Raw genomic sequence first — 13778 nt, 5'->3', positions numbered from 1 at the left:
TCAAAGAAGTCCTCCAGGAATACAAATCTACCATCCATCAAAGTAGGAAGTGAAGCTGTTTGCTTTTTCCTCATCAATGTGTGCTGCTGACCTTTGACCTGAATGCTACATTAATAGCCTCCTCCTCCTCCCAACTCCACATGGAGCAGTCAGGTCACATAAAGCCCCCCCGTCGGCGCTGACATTGTCACATAAAGGGGTCTCTACATCCACAGGAATTAGCCTCAGCTGTAGCCTTTAGGAATTTAGCAGGAAAGGGTCAATGCTAAAAGGAAGCATAGTTGCTGAGTGCTGGAATGTAACTAAGTACGTTAGAACTACGAACTTTAAAACCCTGCACTGCGCATGACTTGCACTGTACTACATACACAGTGGTGAAATGTGGTATTACATTTACTCAACATGTACTATTTAGACATAGCTTCAGGCCCGCCCCTCCCTACACGCAGATCACACAGACTGCGTAGGCGTAGGGCCTCATTTTATGCGCAAATGCGGCGCAATTACAATGCCCTGCATAGCTTACTTGTACTTAAGCAGGGATGCTCCGATCGATCGGCCACCGATCGATATCGGCCGATACTCACTCTCTTCCGATCGATCGGTGCTCTCTAAAATGCCGATCGCGAGAGCCGATCGCATGATGTAAAATGATGACGTAAAATACATGAGACTTTTCTCTGTGCGCGGCATACAACAAGCTCGCCAAAATGGCTTCACGAGTCTGGCAGTATTTTAAGGTGTCCGAAAAAAGACAGTAAAATAGCGGAATGCAACGTGTGTGAAGCAGAAATCCTGCAGCTCCACCCGCTGTGATGGACCGGTGAGCGGAGCAACACACACACACTAAGAGTTAGACCTAACACTGTTTTATCTACCTCTGGAACAAGCTAAACTAGTTATACATATATGTATTCTTCACTGTCGGGTCACTCATTACTGGATCAGTGAGCTGCATGAGATACTGACAGGCTGTCAGGAGAGATAGAGAGGGGGAGAGAGCGCTTCTGCTCATCTCTCCCGTGTTATTATCCAAAGTTAATGTAAACTTGAATAATGTACATAATTTGAATGTCATAATTATGCTCGTTGTTGTTTGTGGAAGGGAGTTTTAAACATCACTTTCTCAGAATCTCAGCTACCACGATACAAACCATTTTTTACCGAAACAAAACACAAGTCTCACAAGAAGTGTCACAAGTCTCACTTGGCACAGAACTCACAGCTTAAATACCCTTATTACTTATCGTATCTGCAAAAACAAGATATCGATTAGAAAGCTGAGATTCCACTGATTCCAGAAATATTAGTATCATCACTGAGCGATCCAAACTCAACACATAGCTTCACGGAGGAAGCTTCTTACCTTAGCTGTTGTTCTAAACAAAATGTGTGTTCAATGGCATCAAAACGATAAAAACGCTGCTTAAGGTTAATCCAATGTGTCTGTGTCACTTTGAAATTATTCCTGATAATCCATCTTCATATTTACTAGTTTGAGCCTAGGTTTCAGGTTTCAGAGCATAACATTGCTTTCGACTGCGTGGGCATAGCTCTCACTTGTCAATGGTAACGTGTGTGTATGTGGAACTTCCCATTTGATTCTATTGGCTCTAACGGTTAAAAAGAGGTGTCGATCACCAAAATCGACCAATGGGTTCCAGAGAAACGGCAAATACACCCAAATGACCCCAAAGGTGGGTTTTCTTTTGCTAAATCTCTCTAAAAAGGTCAAATGTCCCTTGTTTTGCATCAATCTTGATACAGGGTACTACTTATTATGTTATAGTTTGGATTCCTAAAGCTTTTAGTCTACTATCCCATCATTCAAGGGTAGTTTTCACTATAAGTAATGTTTTTTTTGGACGGACACTATAATTTACATTTTTTTACTATGTTCAATCTGAATTTACTTTACAATAAAATAATTGTATTTTGATTCTGACTTGTCTACATCCCTGAAAAACAGGCTTGGGGCTTAACAGGTTAAATAACTTAAGTTGCCTCCACAATGACAAGTTACAACATTTAAAGACGTAACATGTATCTCCTAATGATGTCCACAATATGATAGTATTCTGTAATACTAGAAGCCACGTAGCCATGTTGCATACCCAAGACTTCTTCTGATACATAAAGTACATTTTACTGATAATATAATATAATAATTGTAGTACCATAGTATTTCCACTTTTACTTAAAGTGGACCTATCATGCTATATTATGTCTGTGAAGTTTTTTTTTCAAAATACCAAAAAGTTCACCCATTGTAGCCATGCCTCATACTGCTCAAACCCCTCTTTTGCAGCCCTGTTAGAGAAACGCGGATCTTGGGTCCTTAGCTTGAAACAAATAAATAAGAGGAGGCGGAGCTAATGCCTGATCAGAATTCTACCAGAGATAAAGTTAAATTCTGCTGTGATAAAACACCATCCTGTTTAAACCACGTCAAGGATTATTTCTGAAACAGTATGGAGTTCAAATGCTTTTTCTCTTGCAGGTTTATCACAAGGTGAGTTCCTTTTTTTACTTCTTGCTTTTTAAACACATGTGCTCTTCAGTACAGGTTAGCTCTGAGTGTTAGCGAGGCTTGCTATTGTAAACAAAGACGTCCAAACCACGTCAGGCATTGTTTCTGATAGCAACTTTCTGTGGGTCCGCCGCCGATTTGACGTCAGTTCGGATGGAAATCTGTATCCGTACACCCGTTTTTAAAAGATTTGGGTACGGAGGAAAAGAGAGAGGGTTTTATTTTCTGATGCTGCGTGAGTTCCCCGATGCACCGGGGACACATATTTATGTATAAAAGACATCGCAATGTGCATTTTGCATGATAGGTCCCCTTTAAGTTTGACTTGCTCATTCACATTGAAATGTATGTACTGTATATTCCTAATCATTAATATCTCTGTATATGTGGAACATTTTAAATATTTAACTATACTGTCACTTAGACATTGGTATTTCTAGAGAGGGCCAACAGTGGCCCCTGTGACGATGAGCATGTTTTTTTAATGAGATATTATGATATCTTCCCAAGTCATTCAACACTAGAAATGGGCATCAGAAAAAGATGCATCCCAGCCATTAATAAGCCTCCTTGTCCTCTGTGGATGTGTATAATCTAGGCTTTGTTTACTTGTACTCTTTTCAGTTTTGCCGCAAGCTCTCATTTACCCAAGTTCTTTGGCTCGTAGATGTTATCCTGGGAGCGCCCAATACTCAAACCAGCATCCAGCAGCACAATGAGGATCACTCCACTACAGGAAGCTCCTGAAAGGCTCCATAAAACTGAGGATTGAGCGTGTAACACTGATTTGATGAAGCAGTGCTGAGTCGTGCTTTGTACCCGGGTCAGCATTAGAACACATCCTCTCCTGGAAGCAAAATGACAAAAAGTGATGCCCAAATGCTGACTCAAACAGTATAGGGCACAAATATGTGTGATTTTCCAGCAAAAAAGCCCTTTTTTAAAAACCTTTCTATAGATATTTTCTGCCAATTAACCCTGCTTTAGGAGAGATTTGCCTATCTCAACCCCCAGCTTTGCGCCTGTGCGGCTCGCGGCGTCACTCTCCTGCGTCTCAGGTATAATTTGCATGCCTCGGTCAAGGCTAAACTGAAGCGGATGAGGCGTTGCGGTCTGAAGGTCTCCCTGCTTTATCTGCCGACTCCTAAAAGCCGGGCGTATTTGCATTGCTTTTCATTTCCGCAGGCTCGGCGGTGCGGATGATAAAGGAGGGAGAGCACACTTTACCAACCTTGCTCAACAAAGGAAGCAGAAGCTAATGATTTGCATACGGAGAAAGCGAGGATAAGGCCCACACAGCGCTGCCTCGGGTCTTATTATCGCCTCCATCATCGCCCCGAGCTGATGCCTGTCAACATCCGGAGTTGAAGCTGGGTCACATGGTAGGTGTCAGAGGCAGCCGTCTCCCCTGGCAAAGTCATCTCACCCCCCTCCCCAAAAAGAATCTATATTTCAATAGAGGATATTGTTTTCTAGTTCAGCTAACTTCTAGAGTAAACTCCCACAATGCCCGCGTTCACTCGTCAGTCTCACTTCACGCGGGCCTGACAATGCTATCAGGTCTGCTCACAGGAATGTTTTATTAATCATGCAGGAGATTAATGAAAATGTGATCGCTGTACATTATTTAACTCGTCCCCAAGGTTCAGGGTCTTCCTCACGGCATGACACGAGGTGAACAGTTGACATCTCTCACAATATGTGTCTCTTTGTCCATATAAGTAAAAAACAAACAAGAATATGATGTATTTATGCTGTATCCATTATCTGTTAACAATGTACAATTAGTTTCTGTATATCATTTTTTCTCTCTTTTATTTTTCTGATTTGTGGATTTTTATTTATTTAATGTATTTTAGTTTTAACTGCATTTGTTGTTATGTAGCCTATGCCTTGTGTCTTAACATTTCTTAAAATGCAAATAAATCAATGCTGTCTGCTTCATGAGTAGTTGTCATCTCGCACAATATTTATCTCACTGTCCCTCTATTTGCATATAGACTGAAAAAGGAGATTTTCATAAGGAATGACCCTGCTATAAGATGTGACAATCAATATGAGTATTAATGATATATCCTAGTTTTCATTCTTTTTTCTTTGTTTGTTTTTTTCCTCCCTCTTTTCCCCTTCTGATTTGTGGGTTATTCATTTATTTTCAGTTGTAAATGTCACCCGTTTTGTCATGTTTCTTGTAATCATAGCATTTAAAAAAAAATGCTTATAAGAATTCAATAAATAAATAAAAAACACTGCATTATTTAACTTGTCCGTTGAGCTTGCTCTGCTTTATGGCATGACACTGATTTGAAGAGTTGGCTAGTTGTCCTCATCTCCCATAATAGTTATATCTTTATATTTAGTATTTGTATCGAGGTACTGAACAATAAATGTACCACCTCCTGTTATCCTTTCCTTTCCTGCGCCTTCCTTAGGCCACACCATTATCATTTATATTTTTGGAGTGTAAAATCATAAGTGCAGCTGAGGAGTTTTATAGGCAATTTCCTCAAAACACATTTATCTAATGTCTCGGAGCTGATACTCCGATCCCCGCTCTTATTTACTGATATAACGATAAACATGCCACTTTTACATGCTCTGCATTTCCCTCTGTCCTGCAGTTTTTTTATTTATTTTTCTCAGACTGTTCACCCTCTGAAAGGTGACCTTCAGTTCATATATCTGTTGCTATAACTCACTGCTCCTATCTCAGCAGGACCTCTGCACAGAAGATAAAACCTTTTTTTATGTTTCACAGTGAATCAAGTCACTTCATGCCAACATTTCTCCGACTATTCAAACAAAATGACAATGTTAGCATTCAGGCCCAGCCTTTCTACTTTGTGCATCCTTGTTGAATTTGAATGCCAGCCAGAGAACATTTCAGAGGTAAATAACATTTCTCTTTTTTTTCATGTGGCTTTAACCTGGCTGCATTTCACCAGAGGATCAAAAACCCATTTTCAGCTTCAAAAGCAATGCCTTATCTTGGCTTATTCCTTCTGTCTGTTTGACACACTGATGCAATTCATGCATCACCTGCAGCCAGGGAAACAGGAATGCTAAGCAACTGGTTTAGTTTTTACTCAGAAATCTGCACAAGTTTAGCCTTTTATTAATGCTTTCACTCCTTACTTTTCTCACAATCTTCCCTCCCATCCCCCTCTCCTCTTCTCCTGGGGGAGGAGATGTACAGTCCCTTCTAGTGCTGTTTTCCTCCACATGACAGCTGGAGTCTATAAATACACCTTTTCATTGTATTCTGGTAAACACGGCCATGTTTCGTGTAATATTGCCATTCCCAAGACAGCACTAGGATCCAAGAGGAAGTCGTGTAACCCTCCTGTCGGGGTTTACCATGCATGTAGAGCACCACCCACATCTGTATTCAGTTACAGATGGTTTTCCTCTCAGCTGCAACGTCTTGATTGCTGTTTGATTGCACGTGTCAGTCCAGAGTGAGGTAAACAAAAAATAAACAAGAAAGGTGCCGACACCAGCTCATCAAGCCTGATTTACAATCTAACATAGTGTGACTGAGTAATGGACTTTTTCCACTTGGCATCGGAGCTGAAAACACCACACTGAGCATTTAAGATTCTTAGTTCCTCAGAGGTATATCAAATCTATATCCGTAGTGGCAGGTAGGATATTTATTCAAAAGGAGAGGAGGCTCTGCAGGAGGCTAACAGCTTAGACTCTGTCTGTGTTATACGGTGGACATTCACAGTAACCAACAATGACAGTTTCTATTTTTACACTCCTCACTCCTCCCAGAGATTCTGAAATCCAACGTTGTCACGGCGGCTGGCTGGCACAGGGAGGACTCATATTTTTAAATGTTAGGGGGGAAATATGTTTGACTTGTACATAGTAACTCATTATCTGTAAAGGTTATAAGTTAAGTGCCCGTAAGCGAACAATCAGCTGAGGTGAAGAAATAGGACATACTGTTACGAATGGGTGAAGCAGGTAGGACTCAAATGCAGAATAACGAAAAGCGAGCTTTATTAAATAAATTAAAGCTGTGGCAAAACAAGGCAGAATCCAAAATATCCAACACCAACGAGCAGCACAAGGAACACAGACCGTGGAATGACATGGAGGGGAAACAATGAACCGACATGGAACACAGGGGAAGACTAGACTAAATACACAGAAGGGTAATCACAGAACAAGACACAGCTGGGCAGGGGAGGAGAAACACAAGGACAACAGGTGAACACAATTGGGTAATCAGGGAGGGAAACAGACAGAAAGCAGACAGGCAGGAAACGGGGGTGAACACTTTACACAATAAAACCGGAAACCCAAAGACAAGAAAAACACCAACACAGACAAAACTATAAACGTGACATAACATGAGAATCGTGACAGAACCCCCCCCTCAAGGGACGGATCCCAGACGTCCCAAAAAAAAAAAAAAAAGGTCCAGCAAGGTGGGTGGAGGGGGACCGGAGGGAGGACACATAACTAGGGCCAAGAAAGGGTGGGTGGAGGGGGTCTGGAGGACGGGTGGAGGGCGGACGGCCCGGGGGAAAGGCAGAGACCAAGGACGGGGTCTCGGGCGGAAGGCCCGGGGGCAAGGCAGAGACCAAGGAGGGGGTCTCGGGCGGAAGGCCTGGGGGCAAGGCAAAGTTCAAAAAGGGGCGAAGGCCACAGCGGGCAAACTCAGGGGGCCGAGCATGAGGGCGAAAGCAGCGGCAGGAAGAGTCAGGGGGCCGGGCCCGAGGACGAAGACCGCGGCACTCAGGGGGCCGGGCTGGAGGGCGAAGACCGCGGCTCTCAGGGGGCCGGGCTCGAGGGCGAAGACCGCGGCTCTCAGGGGGCCGGGCTCGAGGGCGAAGACCAGACAGCTCCGGAGGCCGGGCAGGACCCGGTGTCGGCCGAACAGGAACCGGAGCCAGTGGGACAGGCTTCGGCAGGATCCCCCACGGAAGAGGACCAGGAGTTGGCAGGACCCCCGGCAAGACAGGTGATGGTGGGGCCTACAACGGAACAGGACAAGGGGTTGGCAGGACCCCCGGCAGAAGAGTAGTTGGCAGGACCCCCGGCAGGAGAGTAGTCGGCGGGACCTCCAACGGCACAGGACACAGGGTTGGCAGAACAGTAGTCGGCGGGACCTCCAACGGGACAGGACATAGGGTTTGCAGGACCCCCGGCAGTAGAGTAGTCGGCGGGACCTCCAACAAGACAGGACAAGGAGCTGGCAGGACCCCCGGCAGGAGAGCAGACGGCGGGACCTCCAACGGGACAGGACAAAGGGTTGGCAGGACCCCCGGCAGGAGAGTAGTCGGCGGGGCCTCCAACGGCACAGGACATAGGATTGGCAGGACCCCCGGCAGGAGAGTAGACGGCGGGACCTCCAACGAGACAGGACAAGAAGCTGGCAGGACCCCCGGCAGGAGAGTAGACGGCGGGACCTCCAACGGGACAGACATACGATTGGTAGGACCCCCGGCAGAGGAGTAGTCGACGGGGCCTCCAACGGGACAGGACATGGAGTTGGCAGGACCCCCAGCGGAACCTCCAACGGACCAGGACATTGGGTAGGGACTTGAGACGTGACTCGAGAGGGGAACTAGAGAGGGAACTCCAGAGGGGACTAGAGGAGGAACAAGAGGAGGGACTAGAGAGGGGACTCGAGGAGGGACTAAAGGAGGGACTAGAGCAGGGGCTAAAGGAGGGACTAGAGGAGGGACTAGAGGAGGGAACTCGAGAGGGGACTGGAGAAGTGACTAGAGGAGGGACTAGAGGCGGGACTAGGGAATTGACTAGAGGCGGGACTTGAGTAGGGACTAGAGATGGAACTCGAGAGGGAACTGGAGATGGGACTAGAGAAGGGACTTGGGAAGGGACTAGAGAAGGGACTTGGGAAGGGACTAGAGGAGGGGCTCGGGAAGGGACCAGAGGGGGGACTATAGAGGGGACTGGAGAAGGGACTAGGGACGTGACTAGAGGAGGGACTTGAGAAAGGAATTGAGTAGGGACTATAGACGGGACTAGAGAAGGGACTATGGCAGCTGGGACCAGGACTGGGGCCGGAACCATGGCTGCTGGGGCCAGAACTGGGGCTGTAACCATGGTTGCTGAGGCCGGAACCAGGGCCGGAACCAGGGCCGGAACCATGGCCGCTGGGGCCAGAACTGGGGCCAGAACCATGGCTGCTGGGACCGGCACTGGAGTCGGAGCCGCTGGAGTACTGGCTGGAATCCTGGCCTTGCATCTTCCAGAGACCTTTTGGAGGCTCCGTGGAACCTGCTCCAGCTGCTGGAACCGGAACAGAGGCCTGGACCATGGCTGTGTGGGCCAGGTAATTGAGCAAGGAAACATATCTCTGCGGGCCGGTACTGGTGCATGGATCCATGGCTGTGGAAACCGGAACTGAAGCCGGGATCATGGCTGTTGGAGCACGGGCTGGAATCCTGGCCCTGCGTCTCCTAGAGGCTTTTTGGAGACTCTGTGGACCTTCAACAGGACAGTAGTTGGATCCCAGGAAAGGGTTAGAAGCTTGTGCCAATTCCTCAGGGCTACTTGAAAAGGTTTGTAGCCACTCCGGCAACAAGCTCCTGAGCCAGGGCTTGCGAGCAACCTCCCGGCGTGCCTCCTTCAAAGCAGCCTCTTTACCCCGTCTAGATGAGGCGTTCTTCCAGGTGTAAAAAATGTAATCCAGAGAATACCCAAGACATTCCGCCTGTGGGGCCAAAACATCGAAATCTGCTGAGTCCAAATTTGGTCGGTTCATTCTGTTACGAATGGGTGAAGCAGGTAGGACTCAAATGCAGAATAACGAAAAGCGAGCTTTATTAAATAAATTAAAGCTGTGGCAAAACAAGGCAGAATCCAAAATATCCAACACCAACGAGCAGCACAAGGAACACAGACCGTGGAATGACATGGAGGGGAAATAATGAACCGACATGGAACACAGGGGAAGACTAGACTAAATACACAGAAGGGTAATCACAGAACAAGACACAGCTGGGCAGGGGAGGAGAAACACAAGGACAACAGGTGAACACAATCGGGTAATCAGGGAGGGAAACAGACAGAAAGCAGACAGGCAGGAAACGGGGGTGAACACTTTACACAATAAAACCGGAAACCCAAAGACAAGAAAAACACCAACACAGACAAAACTACAAACGTGACATAACATGAGAATCGTGACACATACTTTCTCAAGATTTGCATTGCAACATGCACAGCGTTGGTTTTGGCAGTGAAAATCCAAAGTTCAAGGCTCCTAAAACAATGCAGCATACAATATATTTAACACATTGAAGGGAAAACACACAAAGAATATTAAAAATGCAGTATGTAAAATAGAGATATGATGATAAAACAGAATGTAAAATGAAATGCTGTACACTGTAATCAAATTGCACTGAAAACACATGTAAACAAATGAAATGTGAAGCAAATGTACAGAGCTCAGGAATGTAACAATCTCATGGCCTGCGGTATACAAGTTACTGGGCACACAGGTGACCATGTTGCACTGTGAGGTCATTCAGCCTTTAAAATATGTACATTACGGGATGTTGTACTTTTGAGCAAACAAATTCCAGGGAAAATGTGAAAAATGGAGTGCTGTACAAAATGTAAACGTTGTAATCTCTTCAAAGTATTCTACAACAATTAGTGCAAATTCAACAGAAAAGCTAATTGCATAATGGACCACCTAAACAAATCTTCCTTTTTAAAATGAATGTTGCCATAAAAGTATTGTTGAACATGTTTTACTATGTGCGTCATGTGAAAAGATGATCATACTGCCTGTGCTGCAGCACCTCTGTTCACCCTCTGTCTGAAACCAGAGCCCTGATTGGTTAGCTGGCCGGCTCTGTAGTTGTTGGTCAACTGTTTGGAGATGTCCCGCCCCTTAGCCAGCCATGTACAACGTGTTGGAGCTCTAGCTAATAGAAAAGCAAGTGTTACATAATGATGTCATTATGTTGCTGAAGTATATATAAAGGAGTCCAATCGATGCGTTTAAAGCGGGTGGAGATTTTAGCCTTTGCAGACCATTTACATGCACACAAACCTATAAAACACACTACTGGAATTGTTAAATCTCCAACAGCATAATAAAGCCTCTTTAATGTCCATCTCTTATGTTCTCTAAACATATCTTCATTTGTAATTCCTGGATGTTATTTTTTCACTTTTTACAAGGACTGGCATCTATCAGGTCGGGAAAAGTGAGATAAAAAATTCCCTGCCCCTCACCTCTGAAGGATTCTCTTAGACATTGTGCTCTGTGAACATGTGGGAGAGAAGGTCACGCTCAGAATAGACAAGCAGACTTTCAGTCGCTGCTCTGAATTCATGAACAGTCAACTAAACTGTAGTTTGTTGCCAAAGTACAAACTGATGCTCATAATGCAAGTTGACAGACACTCCCTTCATTTGGACCCTTTGCATAATTGGTTAGGTAGAAAAACAGTATTAATGTCGACGCAGCTGTCAGCTAAATCCATAAAGCCCATTGTTCTCAATTATTCTTTGGAGACAAAGAGTGGGCATATCCGAGGAACACTTTGTTACTTTTGTTCTGAGACAGATGGGACTGACTGGTTCTTTGTCATGGCTAGGGGTAGTTGTCTCAGTCTATAACAGAGTGGGCCATGCAGACAAACAAACCAGTGGTTATTGAAGCGATTATGTCGCTGTCACAGTCTGAAGTGTTTCTGTGTTTGCTAGACTTTATGTGATTTCTCTTTTGGTCTCATCGCTAATACAGGATTACCCTGTTGCCATGTATCGCAATTTAACTAAACAGATCAATGTGCTGGAGAATTACAATGTGGCTACGGGGAAACCAGCACACAGTCATAAATGAGTTGGCAGAATAGAATAAACTCTTCACCCTGAGGGGCTTTTATTGTGATATAATAAAACAGGTGGCAGTAGGTAACACTCCACAGTGTTAATGCCGGAGAAAGAATGTGTATACGCTTCAAATTGGTTGTCCGAGTTGTAATGCTCATCCAAGATGAAAAGCTCAGCTCGAGGCTGTCAGGGACAGTTAACGTATTTCAAAAGCATTATTTAAGGCTCTCCATGGACAGGAAGCCGATACTGTAGATGGGAATTCTACATGCTGAACAAGCTTAAGGGAGAACAACATCTATGTGTTCCAGCTGACATTATTAAAGATTGAAATATGATCATAGGTTTCCTGTGAGATTAGCGAAAAGAAGGATGGCTTAATTATGAGCATTTTTGCTAGAAATGTGTACAGAGTATGCTCTTGTTTATAAAGTAACAAACAGCAATGTGAGAATTTATCAGAGGAAAATGGCCTTCATACTTTTTTAAGGTTACAGATAAAATGGCATTTATACGTAGCTATGCCATTGCTCAAGGGATTAAATGTCGGTCTGTCCACCACTAACATATCTCCACCCTTTGAGATGCATTGATGATCCCATGAATTTGCATCTAGTGACACCAGCAGGTCAAAGTGTTGCCTTATTCAGGGGAATATCTCCACATTTTCTGTATAAATAGGCAGAAAACATGGTGAAGACATTCAGATGGCTAATGACTTCAGTGATCCCTTGACTTCTCCTGAGGCTGACATTTGGGGTTCAGGGTAAAATGTCCCGACAACTAATGAATGGATTGTCATGAGATCTGGTACAGACATTAATGTCCCCGCCCTCGAGATGATTTGTAATAACTTTGGTGTCCACCTGGCTTTTCCTATGGCTTCGTCATTGGGTCCAAATTTAAATCTGTCCAAAACTTTGGATTTTTGAGTAAACAACATTTTACCAACCGCCTCTGCTGCACTTTAATAATGTTAAAATTATAAACCATGAGAGAGACATAGTAAGAACCTGCACTCAGTAAACAAGCTTTAGTTGCACGACAAGACATGTTCGTAAGTAATGTAAGAAGAAGACAAGGAAAAAGTCTGTTTTTTGTGTTCTGTTGCTATTTTATATGTTGATTCGTACAGAATCTGTTTTGTAATTCTTGGTAGGAGAATTATTTGTTGATTGTTGTGTGTTTTACTGACCAGGGACTGCAAAGGAAATTCATCATCCCAAGATAACTATATTTGTATTCAAGATGGCCAACAGATGCAAGCACGCTACTACGGCCCAAAACACTTGCATTATGAGAAACAGGCTGCAGTTTCAAAATTGATGTGAATGTAAAAACTCAAATGTGCCAAAACAAATGCAAATAACAAAACATGTTCACCAACTTGACAACACTTGCTCATCATTTAAATAAACATTCACCAACTTGAAGAAACTTCCGCATCGTTTACTAAAATCGCTGCATGAAAAAGCACTGCAAATAACAAACACTGCAGGTAGACACGCTTGTTGACGTTCAGGGATTATACATTTGGCCAACTGTCACTGAAAACCTACCCAAAATGTAATTTGTAAAGGTTTATTTTAACAATGTGATCGTGTGATTCCTTCCGATATTATTGCAGATCTGCTGTAAGCTAGCTAGCTAACGTAGCTAACCTAGTCCTGTCAAATATAGGCTACTAAAATAAGATAAGATAAGATGTTTGTGTTGCAGCAGCATAAAAATACATGGCATGTACAATAAAAATGGTACAATTATACTGAAAAAATAATTACAATTATCAATCAATCCATGTTTATTTATATCGCCCAATATCACAAATGTTACATTTGTCTCAGTGGACATTATGAAATGGACTAACTCTGCCAACACTGACAGTTGGCCAATTTATAATCCCAAAACATCAAGAAACTCTCTTTTAGTTGCCTGGTGTCTGTCGTGTTTTGAAATTCTTGCAGCATTTTTTCGTACAATGATTTTTAGTAAAGCTGATCATGTTTCGTCAAGTTGGTGAAGATGTTTCTTTATTCGCATATGTTTTGGCACATTTGTCTTTTAACATTAACATCGTCTCTGAATCAGTGTGTGTCTTCTAGTGGGAATGTTTTGGGCCGTTTTAAAACGTTTGTACCTGATGACCACCATATTCGTCCTTGTTTAAACAAGGCATATTGGTTAAATACTGTATAAATGATTGAAGTCTGAAGCAAACATGAAACAAAAGAATGATTTCGGTTAAATAAGTGTTCTTTCTGTTCAATAGCAGTTCAATGCAAATGGCACTTAACAGTTAATGTTGATGAGATGAGTTGCATCTGGTCGATGTTTGTCCATAAAGTGTCAGACATATATTTACTGAACTTAAACGCCTCTAAAAAAATATTATGTTAACATATCTTCCATTAAA

Source organism: Pseudochaenichthys georgianus, chromosome 5 (genome assembly GCF_902827115.2).
Source record: "Pseudochaenichthys georgianus chromosome 5, fPseGeo1.2, whole genome shotgun sequence".
Classification (NCBI taxonomy): Eukaryota; Metazoa; Chordata; class Actinopteri; order Perciformes; family Channichthyidae; genus Pseudochaenichthys; species Pseudochaenichthys georgianus.
This window is presented reverse-complemented; position numbering follows the sequence as displayed.